We start from the raw sequence: 13,658 nt of genomic DNA on the forward strand, positions 1-13,658 counted from the left end.
TGAATTTTTAAAAAAGAAAAGTAAAAAAAAAATGCTGTTAATCTAAATTTAAGATAAGTTAATCACTAATATTTATAAAAATTTAACTTCTAAAAAAAAAAGAAAAAAAATGCTGTTAATCTAAATTTAAGATAAGTTTATCACTATTGTAATATAAAAATTTAACTAAAAAAAAAAAAATTAACAAAAAAAAACTTTTTAATCAAAATTTAAGTTAAGTTAATCATTATTGTAATATAAATATTGAATTTTTAAAAAAGAAAAGTAAAAAAAAAATGCTGTTAATCTAAAATTAAGATAAGTTAATAATTATTATAATATAAAAATTTTATTTGTAAAATAAAAATAGCAAAGAAAAATATGTTGTTAATCTAAATTAATTTTGTTAAGTTAATCATTATTGTGATACAAAATGTAATACCATTAAAAAAATAAAATGTATTAATATATATTTATGTGTAATTATATGTATGTGTGTGTAAATGAATATACTATATAGTATATACGTATGTATTTTGTTTCATTAACTACCCATCTAATTATTGGTTAAACACTTAAAGGACCGGTCCAAGGTAAATATTAAATGTGATAAAAAAGTGTTCGTGGTTTATTTTTGTTATCCGTGTTCCTCGTATGATTTCATCATAAATGGAAACTTGCAAGTACCCTGGTATAAGATTTTCAAACGATCAGACTGAAAAATGTATAGGGTAAGATATTTGTATTGTATAATACTTGATGGTGTTCGATTAAAAATAGGAAATATATAACATGATTTATTATTATTTTCTCATTATTTGAATAAAATAATTATTGTGTTTTTTACCCTTAACAATGACTAATCAAAACACTGCAATTTAATGACAAAGTGTATGTATTTTTAAACCTTCCATGAATTAATTAATATGCCATTGTAGATGGCCGTCGATTTCGGAGGACCACGTTAAAAATCATTGTTTTGTATTGATACAAATATACTTATATACCGACCAATAAATTTCAATAATAATAAGCGTACAAATTTACCCTTCATCCATTGGATCTTGCCCGTCGAAACGTTGACCGCGGGAGAGACTAAACTTCTCTACTCCGTAGTGAAACATAAAGAATATTACTAAGTCTGTTAAACAGACAGAAAAAATAAAATAAATATTCGTCGACGTGTTCCGGTTTGACCGACGGACGGGGAGGGACAGTTTTTTTTCGTGTATAAAACACCATAATATAAATGTTGATATCAATACAGACACTTTTCAGCTGATTGTCCGTTTTCGGCGATTAGCTCAAATGCCAACTTTATGGAATGTTTTAATGTGCGTACAATTGGTAGAGTTGGAAATAAAATTACGAGGTTATTGCTTTTAATCAGATTTTTTTTTAGTTCTCGTGTGAATTGCAATAAAAAATAATAAAATTCACCTGTGTACAATACCGTTTAACGATTGTTTAAACAAAAAAATCGACTAAAATCGGTTTCAAATCATTGAAACACAATTAATGAAGAAGATTTTTGTTGAATTTAAATAGTTTTTGTTATTTTCTCGGCAATTGACTGTACCAAATCTCAGATCCCGCCGAAAGATTATATGCAAAACCGCCATATTTTTGGCGAGCGACGCGTGCACGTCATGACGATGTCAACCTTTACCGCGCTATATCGTAAAGGGTTTAGGGCCGGTAGCCGTCGCCGCGTATAGCAGTGTGATGGCGCGAAGACGGCGAACCGCGGCACGAAACGGTCGGTTCGTGATCGCGGGTACTAAAAATATTCGTGTCCCTCGGCACGTGTAGGAGAGCCCGTAGACGGGTGCACCGGCGCGCCCCTAAGACGTCTCCGCGACGTAGCGTTGCGCAATAATAACGATCATAATAATAATAACGATGATCGTTTGTACGAGGGCAGTGACGTTTTGTCGCCGAACGATATCCTGTTCGGAAAGAGGGCCGGGAGTAAATCGGCCGACGCGTCGCCTTCTCGGACCGTTTGCGGGAGTCGCTACCGGCGCGCGCGCGATCCGACGGACCGTTTCCAACCGTGTCACGGCTCACCGGTTCCTTTGATCCTGCGCCGCCGCCGCCACAGTCGTCGTTCGCAGGCGCCTGGCGCCAAGTCTCTCCGGGTCCGTACGCGTATGAATTATAATAATATCTTTTTACCGAACGCGCGTACACGCCGGGCGTAGTTGATGTACATCCAAAACGCGTACGAGACCAATCCGGCTCGTTACGAAGCCACGTACCTACCGCGCGAAGCACGGTTATTTATATAAATACGTCTACGCGCGCGCACCGACAACGTTATGCGTGTACAACATCGGTCGGACGTATAAGGATTCGTGTTGCGTTCTCATTCGCCCGACGTAAAACGGGTGTTGCGCGCGGCGCAGGTATCGAACGCGCGCGTTGAACACACCGTTCGGAGGCACGGGGATAGGTCCCGTAGACCGTTTTCAACGTGACGTTCAAAAGAAAAAAAATTGTTTTCACGGTGTTACGCGTGCTCTTTACAAAAACTCATAAAATGATTGAAAATTCGTATATCGTAATAGGAACGCACGCGGATAATGTTCTCCCCTACGGGTTCGGTTACAGGTCGGTTTACTCTGATAATTCATGCCCATGTAAAAAAATCGGTTCCACTGAACGTAAACACTTTGCTTCGCATGTAGTAAGATAAAAGACTTTCCGAATAATAAACGTAGCGCACGGCATTGAAATGATAGTTAATCTTGATTTTTTTTTTTTTTATTGTTTCGTAGCGGACCAATAAGAAATGAAATATACTTTCAACGTTGTCTGCGGTGTCTCGTGTATCCTCCTCCGATCAGCTAAAAATGTTTATTTCATGCGCTAAATCGATGCTTCACGTGCACCGGTGCACGCAATGTACCGTTTTCGCATCGATCAACTATCGCCATACAACTAACGTTTATTTGATCTACGTTTTTTTTCTCGATTCAGCTTCCGGCGCTTATGACCGATAGTCGAGTTCGATATTCTCTATTTTCGTTCCGAAATTCGTTGTCTTACATTTCTTCTCTCCGAAACCGTGATAGGTGCACGCTGTTCTCACACGGTTCCAGCACCAACGGTATACGTACAAAAAACATGATGTACAACGGACTTCACCGATCTGAAAATATCTTAAAACAGCAATGGACACGTTTATAAACGCGACCGTTGGCCACGGAAACTTCAAGCACCTGTTCGTACTTGACTCGCGGGACGTGCACCGCGTGAACGTATCGTAATGTTGTGCTTGTATCAGGCTACTCTATCCAGGAACTTTTTATGGGAAGGGGGGGGGGGTTCAGGAAATGTAAACTTAATATTTGTAAAAATATAGCATATGTTGAAACAATGAAATAATCAGTTTATTGTGTTTAAAAAAATACAAATTATTAATAAAATACATAATATATATATATATATTATATTCGAATTTCCAGGATTAAAATAGTTATCACTTAATTACAATACTATATAAATTTTTCTTTTTCTTTTTGCCAATTCATCAACACTTCTTCTGGATGAACTTCAATCGTCCTGTTAATATTTAGCTGTTTCATATTGTTATTATTTATTAACACCTATTCGGGCAAAGAAGTATACCTACATAAATTATACTACCTACAAGTTCATTTACCATCTTAGGTTCATGGGGGGGGGGGTCTGACTCCCCAACTCCCTCCATCCACATGGATACTTTGTATCTTGTATCGGAATCCGTGCAGCCGTTCCGATACACGTACATTGTACGCGTGTCGCACAAACGAAGTGGAATTCACATGTACCCAAGTGTTTTAGAGACATTGCGCTGCGCGTGTACACGACGGGTACGACCGGCTCCGATCGCGTCCTGGACCGGGTGACGTGCGGTTTCACACGTCCGACCTCCAAAGAAGTTGACAAGTCCGGCGGATGCTTATCGCCGCCACTAGACGTAGGTCCCGTCGACGTGTCTTTGCCCAAAGATGGATTTGACGCTGTTGTCTTAAGGTCGGACACCCGCGGTCCGTGAATAATCGTCCCGACGACCGGAGTGCCAGCGGGCAGTCCCGGCAATCGTACAATAATAACAATAATCGATCGACCTTGTCAGACGATTATTATTACGATTATTATTGTTGCAGTACGCTCGTGTACACGTGCACGCGCCTATAAATGCGACGATAAAATAGTGTTCCGACGACGTCGCACGTTGGTTTTTTTTTTTCGGATCCAATCGTTCGGGTAAAACCGTATTCACGGGTCCTGCGCACGATATAAATCGTCGTGAACAGCACCTCGCGCAGACGCCGCCGGCACGTCGCATCGTAACGTGTACTGTTACGTCGCGCAGGTATTTGTACGTATACATATTTATGTTGTCGGCGCCGACTCGATTGTGAAATGCCAAAGACGAACGAAAAAGATTATGGGTCGCGCGCGGCTGTACAAACACGATTAACCGGATACGACGATTGTACGTCGTATGCGTAAAATGTCGGTGCGGGACACTGTCGGAGAGCGGCGAAAGACGATCGCGTCAATATTTACTATTATAATAAATAGCTTCATCAACGCGCATGTTAACGTCGCGAAGTTAAACACGGATTCGGGAAGGAACATAGTCACAAAAGGATCGGAATGCTGAGCGTTACGGAACGGGTAACTGTTTTGATTCTTCTAAAAACGGCCGTAGACTACGTAGACTAGTGCGTAGACTTTCCGTTATGTGCGTACAATGCATACGTTGCTAATGCGACGAAGAAATTGAAAATAAGCATACGAATTAGAAACGAACTGTTCGCCTGTCCGGGAAAGGGCGGAAAAGCCAAACGATGGGTGGTTTCGGCGTCAGAAAATCCTTGGTGCCCCCCCCCCCCCGCGCTGGTCACCTACGGACGGCGCGGGAACCACGGGAAACACTGAATCTGCAGCATTCCGCGCAAAACTGTGTCTTTCGGACGGTAGGCGGGAGCAGCGGACGTTTTCGAATGACATCGCGCGGAAAATGCCGACTGTCTCGGCGACGAGAGGTGGGTAAAGGCGGGGAGGGGAAGGAGTGTGGGAAAGGATAATACGAGGCGCGAGGACCGAGTCGCAAACCCGTGTCCCCGGGGCCGAACGTTGTTTTCGCGTGCCCGTCAACGGCGACGACATACGTATAATGTAATTTGTATCACGCGGTGCCGGGGCTGTCAACTGCAGCTAGTGACGTGTTGTGTTTGTTCCGTCGGAATTTCGTTCCGTCTCGTCTGCGACGTATTTCGCGCGAAAACCTCGATCCAACGAAGAACCAGCGCACGCGTGCAATACTTTCCGAGACCGCATAATCTTATTTATGTCATTCGCAAACAGTTGGGGTTATGGCTATTATACACGTAATACGGTAAATTTTATCAATGCCGTACGCATTTTATGATGAATAATATGTATAATATTATCGTACATCATTGTACTGGAGTTTTTGGGTGTATACCGGACACTTTTTTTTTTTCCCCAGTATTAAATCGTGAGATGGGGAGGGAATTAGGTTTCCCCATTGCTGCCTCCCCGTTCGCATCATTTATTATACCGGATACCTACCTAACACCGGCCTAATCTAACATGTTCACATAACTTCGCTGTACTAGCTTGTGCGCGTACGGCGTACTCGACGGTGCACACAAGCTGTTCAACAACGGGAAACAATAGTATAGTCAAGGAAAAAAAAATTGAATATATTTCGGGAAATAAACTAACTAAATTGGGTGTAATCTTAACGTAATATGCCGACCAAAACGTATGTGATGAATCTTTTTTGTTTCCAAAAAACAAGAACCTATATATTGCGGTCGATCGTACTAGTGTTGGGTTTTATATTATACAGTAAAACCACCGTAAGACGAACTTATGTTTAAAAACTATTACCTTCATTGTAAATCAATACGCAATTCTATTTTTTAACAAATTTCTCTATACTACGATTTTTTTCGTTTCCTGTAAGACGTGGAAGCTTCACTGTATAATAATATGACGAACGTACCTATATTGTGTAGACAATCGATGTAAAAATAATAATAATAACCCTTGCACGTCATTTTTACACAACGGATCCGCGTAAGTAATAAAATATGTATAAGTACACGTGGTTGTATAAAATAATTTATATACATTTCTATTCGTTAAAATTACGTGACCCGATTTTAGTTTGATAACAACAGTTTATGAGTAACTCGAAATAATGTTTGTCGTTCATCCTTTATTATTGAAAGCGATATTGTGTTTTCTCGTATACAAAAAAAATAAAATAATAATAATTCCGTTCATACTCCGTGCAGCAGGTCGGCGTGTATATCGAATTTATGGTCCGTCCGTACGCGATTTACGACCAACAAATTATACTTTTAAATAGCGATCAGTTTAAAAAGTAGACTTGTAGATTGTTGTCCATCGCGACACACGATGGAATCAATCACTAGACATCGAATAATGGCGTCTAACCTTATACGGACGATTCCTCGGAAACGTGTCATAAATACTCCGAACTATGCATCATCATCGGCATTAAATTTTAACAATGATAAATTAATTTCAATGATGTTTTTTTTCATGATTTTTTTCACTAATGTTAAACGTGTTCATTACATTTTATAAGTGTAATATTTATTTATCTATTCATTTTTTATTTTTTTACAATTTTTACAATTATTATTTTATTATATTATTATTGGAACGTTTCTTATCAAAAAAATTTAACTTGAACGTGAATTAGTTCTTTTTTTAAAAATAAACTTTCCAAACAATAGTTGTATATACCGAATGCCGACTGATCTAAAATCCTTTACTCGTAACCGTTCGATGATACGGTGTTTTTAACGGACGAACTCATTTTACTGAAAACGTGGGCAATCTTTCAAACGTGTATGATGGGCACGCGACACGATTCGCTTGGATCAGATGCGTGGACGTACGTTTTGTTAGGATAAGAGTTATGTTAGAAATTGTATTTTAAAGCTTTTTGTGGACACAAATAGGTTTGAAAACGTTTAAACGCGCCACCGAAATCCGAATTCTATCTCCGATTCACGACGTAGCGAGATGTCGTGCAAGCGAGTTCGTGAAAAAACACAAACTGAAAAAAAAACCCTAATATTTCTAAAATTTAAATACGATTTCGCCTTTCAGTGAAATAGATATTGCGGAAGGCACTGCAGCGGTGCACAGTATGATTGAAGTACGGCTCGAAGAATGTTTAAAATACCCATCGAAATAATACGCGGCGTGCCGTTCGCGCAAGTCACGTCGACGTGTGGGAATAATACGAAAACTTGAGCGCCAGCAATGCGTATAATACGAGTATGCAATCTGGTCTTACCGAGACAGTGCGAGTAGAATTTTCCTCGCGACCACCCAGACCGGGACATCATGCTGGGACAACCCAGACCATGTTACGTACGGAGTTCATGTAAATGTGTATATATACGTTACGGTTAAAGTTCGAAAATGGGTAGTTTACCCGGGTGAAGTACACCTTATTCGTAAACATAGTTTAATATATAATAGCACGGATAGGGTATGAAGTGGGAAAAAAAACCGAATCATATTTTACATATTTCATTACCCTCTAGAATAAATCAGGAGGGGCATTGATATTTAACATACCTTGTTTTTAAAATAAATAAAAAATAGCTGGTTATACGGGCCGTATAAAAGAGACGTTAGTTATCGACTATTGTTCTAACTCAATTAAAATTAAACGTAAAAACATATTTAAATCAAATCATTTTTTATGCTTTAAAATGCATCTTAATAGATGGGTCATTATATCAATATTATAGATAAGATATATTATGCGAAAACTAGATTTATTTAAGGTATAACATTAAATCTGAAAATATTCAAATGTACCTGTGTGTATATTGTTTTTTAAGTTACGAAGATACATTTTCAGTTAGACAATAATTTGATTGGGGTTCCATTGAGGTCGTTCGAAATTATTTTGGCCGGGTCGAGTTATAGATCAAGTCCATCCCGCGTCCTAACCCGCGGACACTCTTTTCGTTATATATATATAATTATATATTTGCCCCCCCCCCAATAAATTTCCAAGTTACTCCAATGGGCATGGGTAGTGTTCACATTATCCGTAACATTTATACAAAAATTCGGAACGGAAAAAAAAGAACCAGACAACGAATTGTAGAAGACGAGGTCGTTACAAGGTCAACTTATACGTTTTTGTTACGATCCAGGAGACATTTTTCCCGACGCAGTACGCACAGCACCTGCGTGGCGCACAGATCCGTTCGTAAATGGTTACTAGAGTTTGTTTTCCAAAAGTTTTTTTCACCCTCGTCGCGGACGATGACAACGATTGGGCGCACGTCGTCGTGTACACGCGGAAACTCAACCGCGACTTCGGGTGATCATAAAAATCGCATACGGTCAACGGTGGCATATTGCGTCTTCGCAGTTGACGTAATTGTACCGCTTGATCAGGTGCAATAGTGCAAAATAATCTTATAAGACTACCGTCAAAATATTGTTGAAGGCATTCTGCGAATAACGAGGGATGAGTTTTTTTTTTTCGAACTACGCGTAATGGAATATCGAATGTTTACCTAAACATAGGTATCTATATCGTCCTGACGAGTGTGCAGTCGCGTACTACACGGATGTTTGATGAGATAATATAAAGCTGTATACTTCTAGTGCGATGTTCGGTGAAGAAAGTTTTTTTTTTTTTGTTGTATTGTTGACAATGAAATTCGTATACAAAACTACAAACCCGAATTCAAATTATCTGAATAGATTTCAAATACTAGTATACTTGCGATAGGCGACTTTATATATACATATATATTCGTTTCTTTTGTACCGTTCTGTAACCAGGACTACCTACCCATATATATATAAATATACATATATTATGGAAGGTTACCGAAAAAAAAGTTGTCGTGTATCACGTGCACACGAAAAGGAAGAAAAAACGTCCAGTGACTTACAGTTTATATGGTTTTGTTCTGGGAAGAGAGGATAAAAAGTCTAAGGATAAAAAAATAAATTATTAATCTGTTTCGCGTACACACGCACGCACATGTGAGATGTGCGGGTTAAACAGCGCCGAGCGGTCGAAATTCAATTAGGACCGTGCGAGCGAGAGGGTAAAACAATGAGAGACTGCAACGCGACTGTTGTTCTGTTACATTCGCGGCCGTAGAGAGCAAACGGTACACTATGAAAGTTTTACCGGTTCTCGGATGCGCACAATGACCATGTGGAAGTAGACGGATCGTCCGAACACCGTTGCAATTATTGTCCGCCTCGAACCGTACTTAACTTTATTGCGCGACCCCGAAACACGTCGTTTCCGTACGAATTGCGTCCCTGTGGTAAGGATGGGGTTGGGGGTGGAATGCGTCGTGATGACCAAATGTCCCCGTAGGTCAGCGCGTGCAAATGGTTCACCCACGCTCTCGGTCACCTGTCGTCCGGCTCTTGAACGTTATCGCGATCCGATAACAGCGGTAACTCTTCGCGCGACGTACGTGTCCACCAGCCGCCCCACTTGGAACATCTCACCGAACCCAACCGTGGGCAGCTATTCGGGGGAGACTATGAGACAGCGTCTCTCCTTAAAAAAAAAAAAAAAAACGGCTACTTTAACTACTGGAACTCAAGGCTGTTAAAAACCCTATTGCGTCCCACTTAGTTGCACCTATGAAGTGACGTACGTTTTTACGCACACAGCATTCGTATGCGATGTCGCGACGACTTTCTATGGTTATCACTAGGGTGCGGATTTTTATGTAATAAAAAAGTCAAAATATGTAAATATTTATGTTCTTATTTTCGCTAAAATATGTATTAAAAAATGTGAAATATTTAACAAAAAAATCGGTATAATTGACGATAATCTGTTCCTGTCCCAGGCCTGTATTTTGCTATTTGCGTTTTCAACCTAAACAATGATTTCCAGTGGCCTAAACCCTAAACGTATCTGATAAACGGGTCGAACACGCCCACGTGTGCACACATATTTTACTTCGTTTAGCTCGCAAATTACGTTTTACGATACGGCGCGAAAAAACGGAGTACAATTCAACCCTCCGAGTTGTACAAGCAGTGCTCGTGTTGTGTAGTAGTCGGACGATGTACATATAAATTGCATACGCTGGCTCGGGCCACACAATGATGCACTATTGTCCGTTTAGGTATACTAATTGTATCGATATTTTCTAAAATATACGTGAAACATTTTAATCTAATACATCGCTAAAAGGAAAGTCCTATACAGAATCTTTGTCCGTAATCGGCAAAAAAAAAAAAAAAAATCAAAATAAACGCCTCTCCAAACTAATGCTGGACGTAATCGATTTCGAGTCCTAAACTTTTTTGTTACTTATTTGAATTTAAAAGTGATTACTAATTATCGTATTGGATAACGATTCCGGGTAAGAAGGTCGATCGAATAGTATTATACAATTAAATAAACAATACAATTATCATAATGAAAATATAGATTACGACCAAAATAAGTCCACTTAATTTCTCAACACTACGTTATTTTATTACAGTTATTGTACAGCCGTAAATAATAGAATTTTTTACGAGCGTTTTTTCTTCATATTACACTCCGATATCTCAGACAGCCGTCGTCCACAAAATATTATCCCAGCGAAGTGTCGGTCATTACTGATATAATGATTTTAACGGTCATCGTTATCAACACGTGTTACCGTTGCAGTTTCTAATGTTTAACAAATGTTCAAGAAACGTAATATTAAATTGTTGCGTGCGTTCGGGAGACGGGGCAGCGCGTGTTCAAGACATGATTAATTTTTTTCACTCAATCCGAAACGATCGAAAACGTCCGTGTCCCGACGGGTCGTGCGAGTAATGTACATTGTTCGATCGATTTCGATCGAGATGCAGGCACGATAAACACACCAGTCATTAAATAATTGTTTTCCCCGTCGTTAAACGTCTGCTGGTCCAACGCGTGCAATTATTTTTTCGTTCACTCTGCGTCGATTGTTTTACACAGGATAGGAGTCATATATATATATATAATACACTATTAATAACACGGATTACCTGAGGGATAAGACCGTGACTAACGAGGGCACCTTTATAACTCCACGCCAAATGATTATGGAAACTGTCAAAAAAAAAAAATAAACACACACAGAACAAATAAAACGCGTACACGTGTATAATTACGGTTCGAGATGGGAGAGAGAGAAAGAGATATCTGATAGCACATCTCTAATAAGGGTCTTTCGTTTTCGCGGATGAAATATAACTGCTAAATATCACACTGTATATCGCTATGGAATTCTTATTGTTCGAATAAATGAGTTGGGATTTTTGTTTTCCGAACTCCGCACTGCACCGCACGATGTTATGTTTTATTCTCAAACGCAGACATAGGTCTGTGACGCAGTGCACATCGTGTTAAACACCATCCAACCGCCACCATACGGTAAGTTGAGTTGTGTACGGATACCAGTCAAATAGACTACCGGGTACGACGGAAATCGATACGCGTAGGAAGTTTACCTGATTAAAAGTGCACTTGAAATGTTCGTCGGTTGAATCGGTACACGGCGGACGGGTTAATTGTATTCGGGTCTAAGAAAACCGTGTTAAAACGATAGATTTACCGTGTTCCCTCGTCGCTTTATGGTACACATCGTGATGTGCATATCGATCGGGTAGACTGACCGGCTCACGTCTCCGCTCAAAAACGAAACATCCCCACGGAACATTGCCGCCACGGCTCTAAATCGCTAGACTCGATTTCCGACAATCTTCCGGGAAACCCGGTCGGACGGTGAAGTAACGTGAACGGTCTGGATACACCGTCAACGTACGTCCTCGGATCGCGTTTCGCGAAGGCAGCACACGTTTTCGAGGTACTGGATACTTCGGGGTAGAAATACGTAAAACGCGTAACGCGTCCGTTGGATTCGCTGTTTGCCGGTGCCGGAAAAGTCCGGAGCTCGTAGTTTTTTCTTTTTTTTTTTTTTTGAAAAACCGACCGGACGGTGGACTGCGCGAGGAGGTCCTTCCGTCCATCACGGACGTCTTCGCATCCGGTTCGCAGGACGCGTCCGCACGGGCGTCGTGCACGGCTCGATGGACCGATACGCATTGCACGTATTTCAATAACGATGACTTAGGGTACGTGTACACGCGACCAGTACATTTGCAAGCAATCGGGCGTGTGCGCAAGAAACCGTACGCACAGGTACGTCACGCCCAGATTCATTCATGGCGATCACACACACACACACACACACACACACACACACACACACACACGTGGATTTATGTTGTCGAACGACGATAATGACCGATAGGAGGAATGCGCCGGACCAGAGACGCGACCGAAGAGAAATATTTACCCGTGTGCGCGCGGTCGTGATCCGCGCTCCGGGCCATCCGAGGAATCCGGCGGAGCAGAAGACGGCGACGACGAGACGGATTCTTCGCCCGTACTGGCGCCGAACGATTTCTGTAACAATACGCGCGCGCGCGCGCACACATTTATCCTTCGTTACAAACCTGCAAAGATACATTTAAAACACTTTTTAACGTTTAATGACTAAAATAGAAATAAAAATAAATCGTTATCCGTTTCATTTGAGTACATGTTTTATGTGCCGTTTACCACGGTTTCTCAATATTTTTCCAATGTCGCGACCCTCGTAATAGGTACAAATAAAGTCAATTGACTCACGACCACCCCTGTTTGTAATACGTTCTTATACGAGCATAATTATTGTCGATCGGTTTTACCGGTGACAAATGTTTATCACTTTTCGGCCAAATAAGTGTAGTTACGGTAAGATAACATTCCAAACCAATTTGTAAAAAAAAAAAAAAAAGGAAATATAAATAAAAGGTTTTCTTCTGTTCACAAGTGTTATTTCCAACCGATGATATCCCCGGATTGAGAAACGATGGAAAACTGCCGTTACATTCATAGACAAACGTTTTATGAAACGGTTTATTGCGTTTCAAATAATAAATCGTTTGTTTATGTTCCATCGTACCAATTTAGTCCTCAGCTCAATGTGAATACGAACGATGGGTGGAGTACACCAGCTATTGTTCGTCTCCAACCACGCAGTCAGTACACTCGGATTTTCAAACGTACATTTTCCAATCGAAATATCTGGTTCTGTCATCGGAATTCATCCACGCACGTTTGAGGTACGCAGATATCGGGTGTACTGCCGGATAAACTGTTTTCTTTATCCTCTTACTATATAAAATTACGTCTATTATAATTTAATCGAATATTCTTTTATATCCACGCCTACCGGAATAAATTAACATTTATCATGGTCGAAAACAGTACAAATGTATTTCGAACTAATATCACATCAGTGTATAACAGTGTAACAGAATAATGTTTCAAAAATACCGCAATATCGGATTTCCATATATTTCAGTTTTCATACGGTATATATTCAACTCTAGCGATCCACGAACCTATGGCCGACAGTAATAGTATCATCAACCAGCGCGTGCGCAACAGAATCGATGTTGCCGTCAGCATTCGGTATTTTTCAATATCACAGAATATAACAAGGGCAGTTTCTATATTAAAGGTGTAGAGAATTCATTTTCGATGGCTATTTCTTCGATCCACTGGAGTATATACGAATGAACGGCCACGC

This window comes from Sipha flava, unplaced genomic scaffold, assembly GCF_003268045.1.
Source record: "Sipha flava isolate LNK unplaced genomic scaffold, YSA_version1 73_pilon_pilon, whole genome shotgun sequence".
NCBI lineage: Eukaryota > Metazoa > Arthropoda > Insecta > Hemiptera > Aphididae > Sipha > Sipha flava.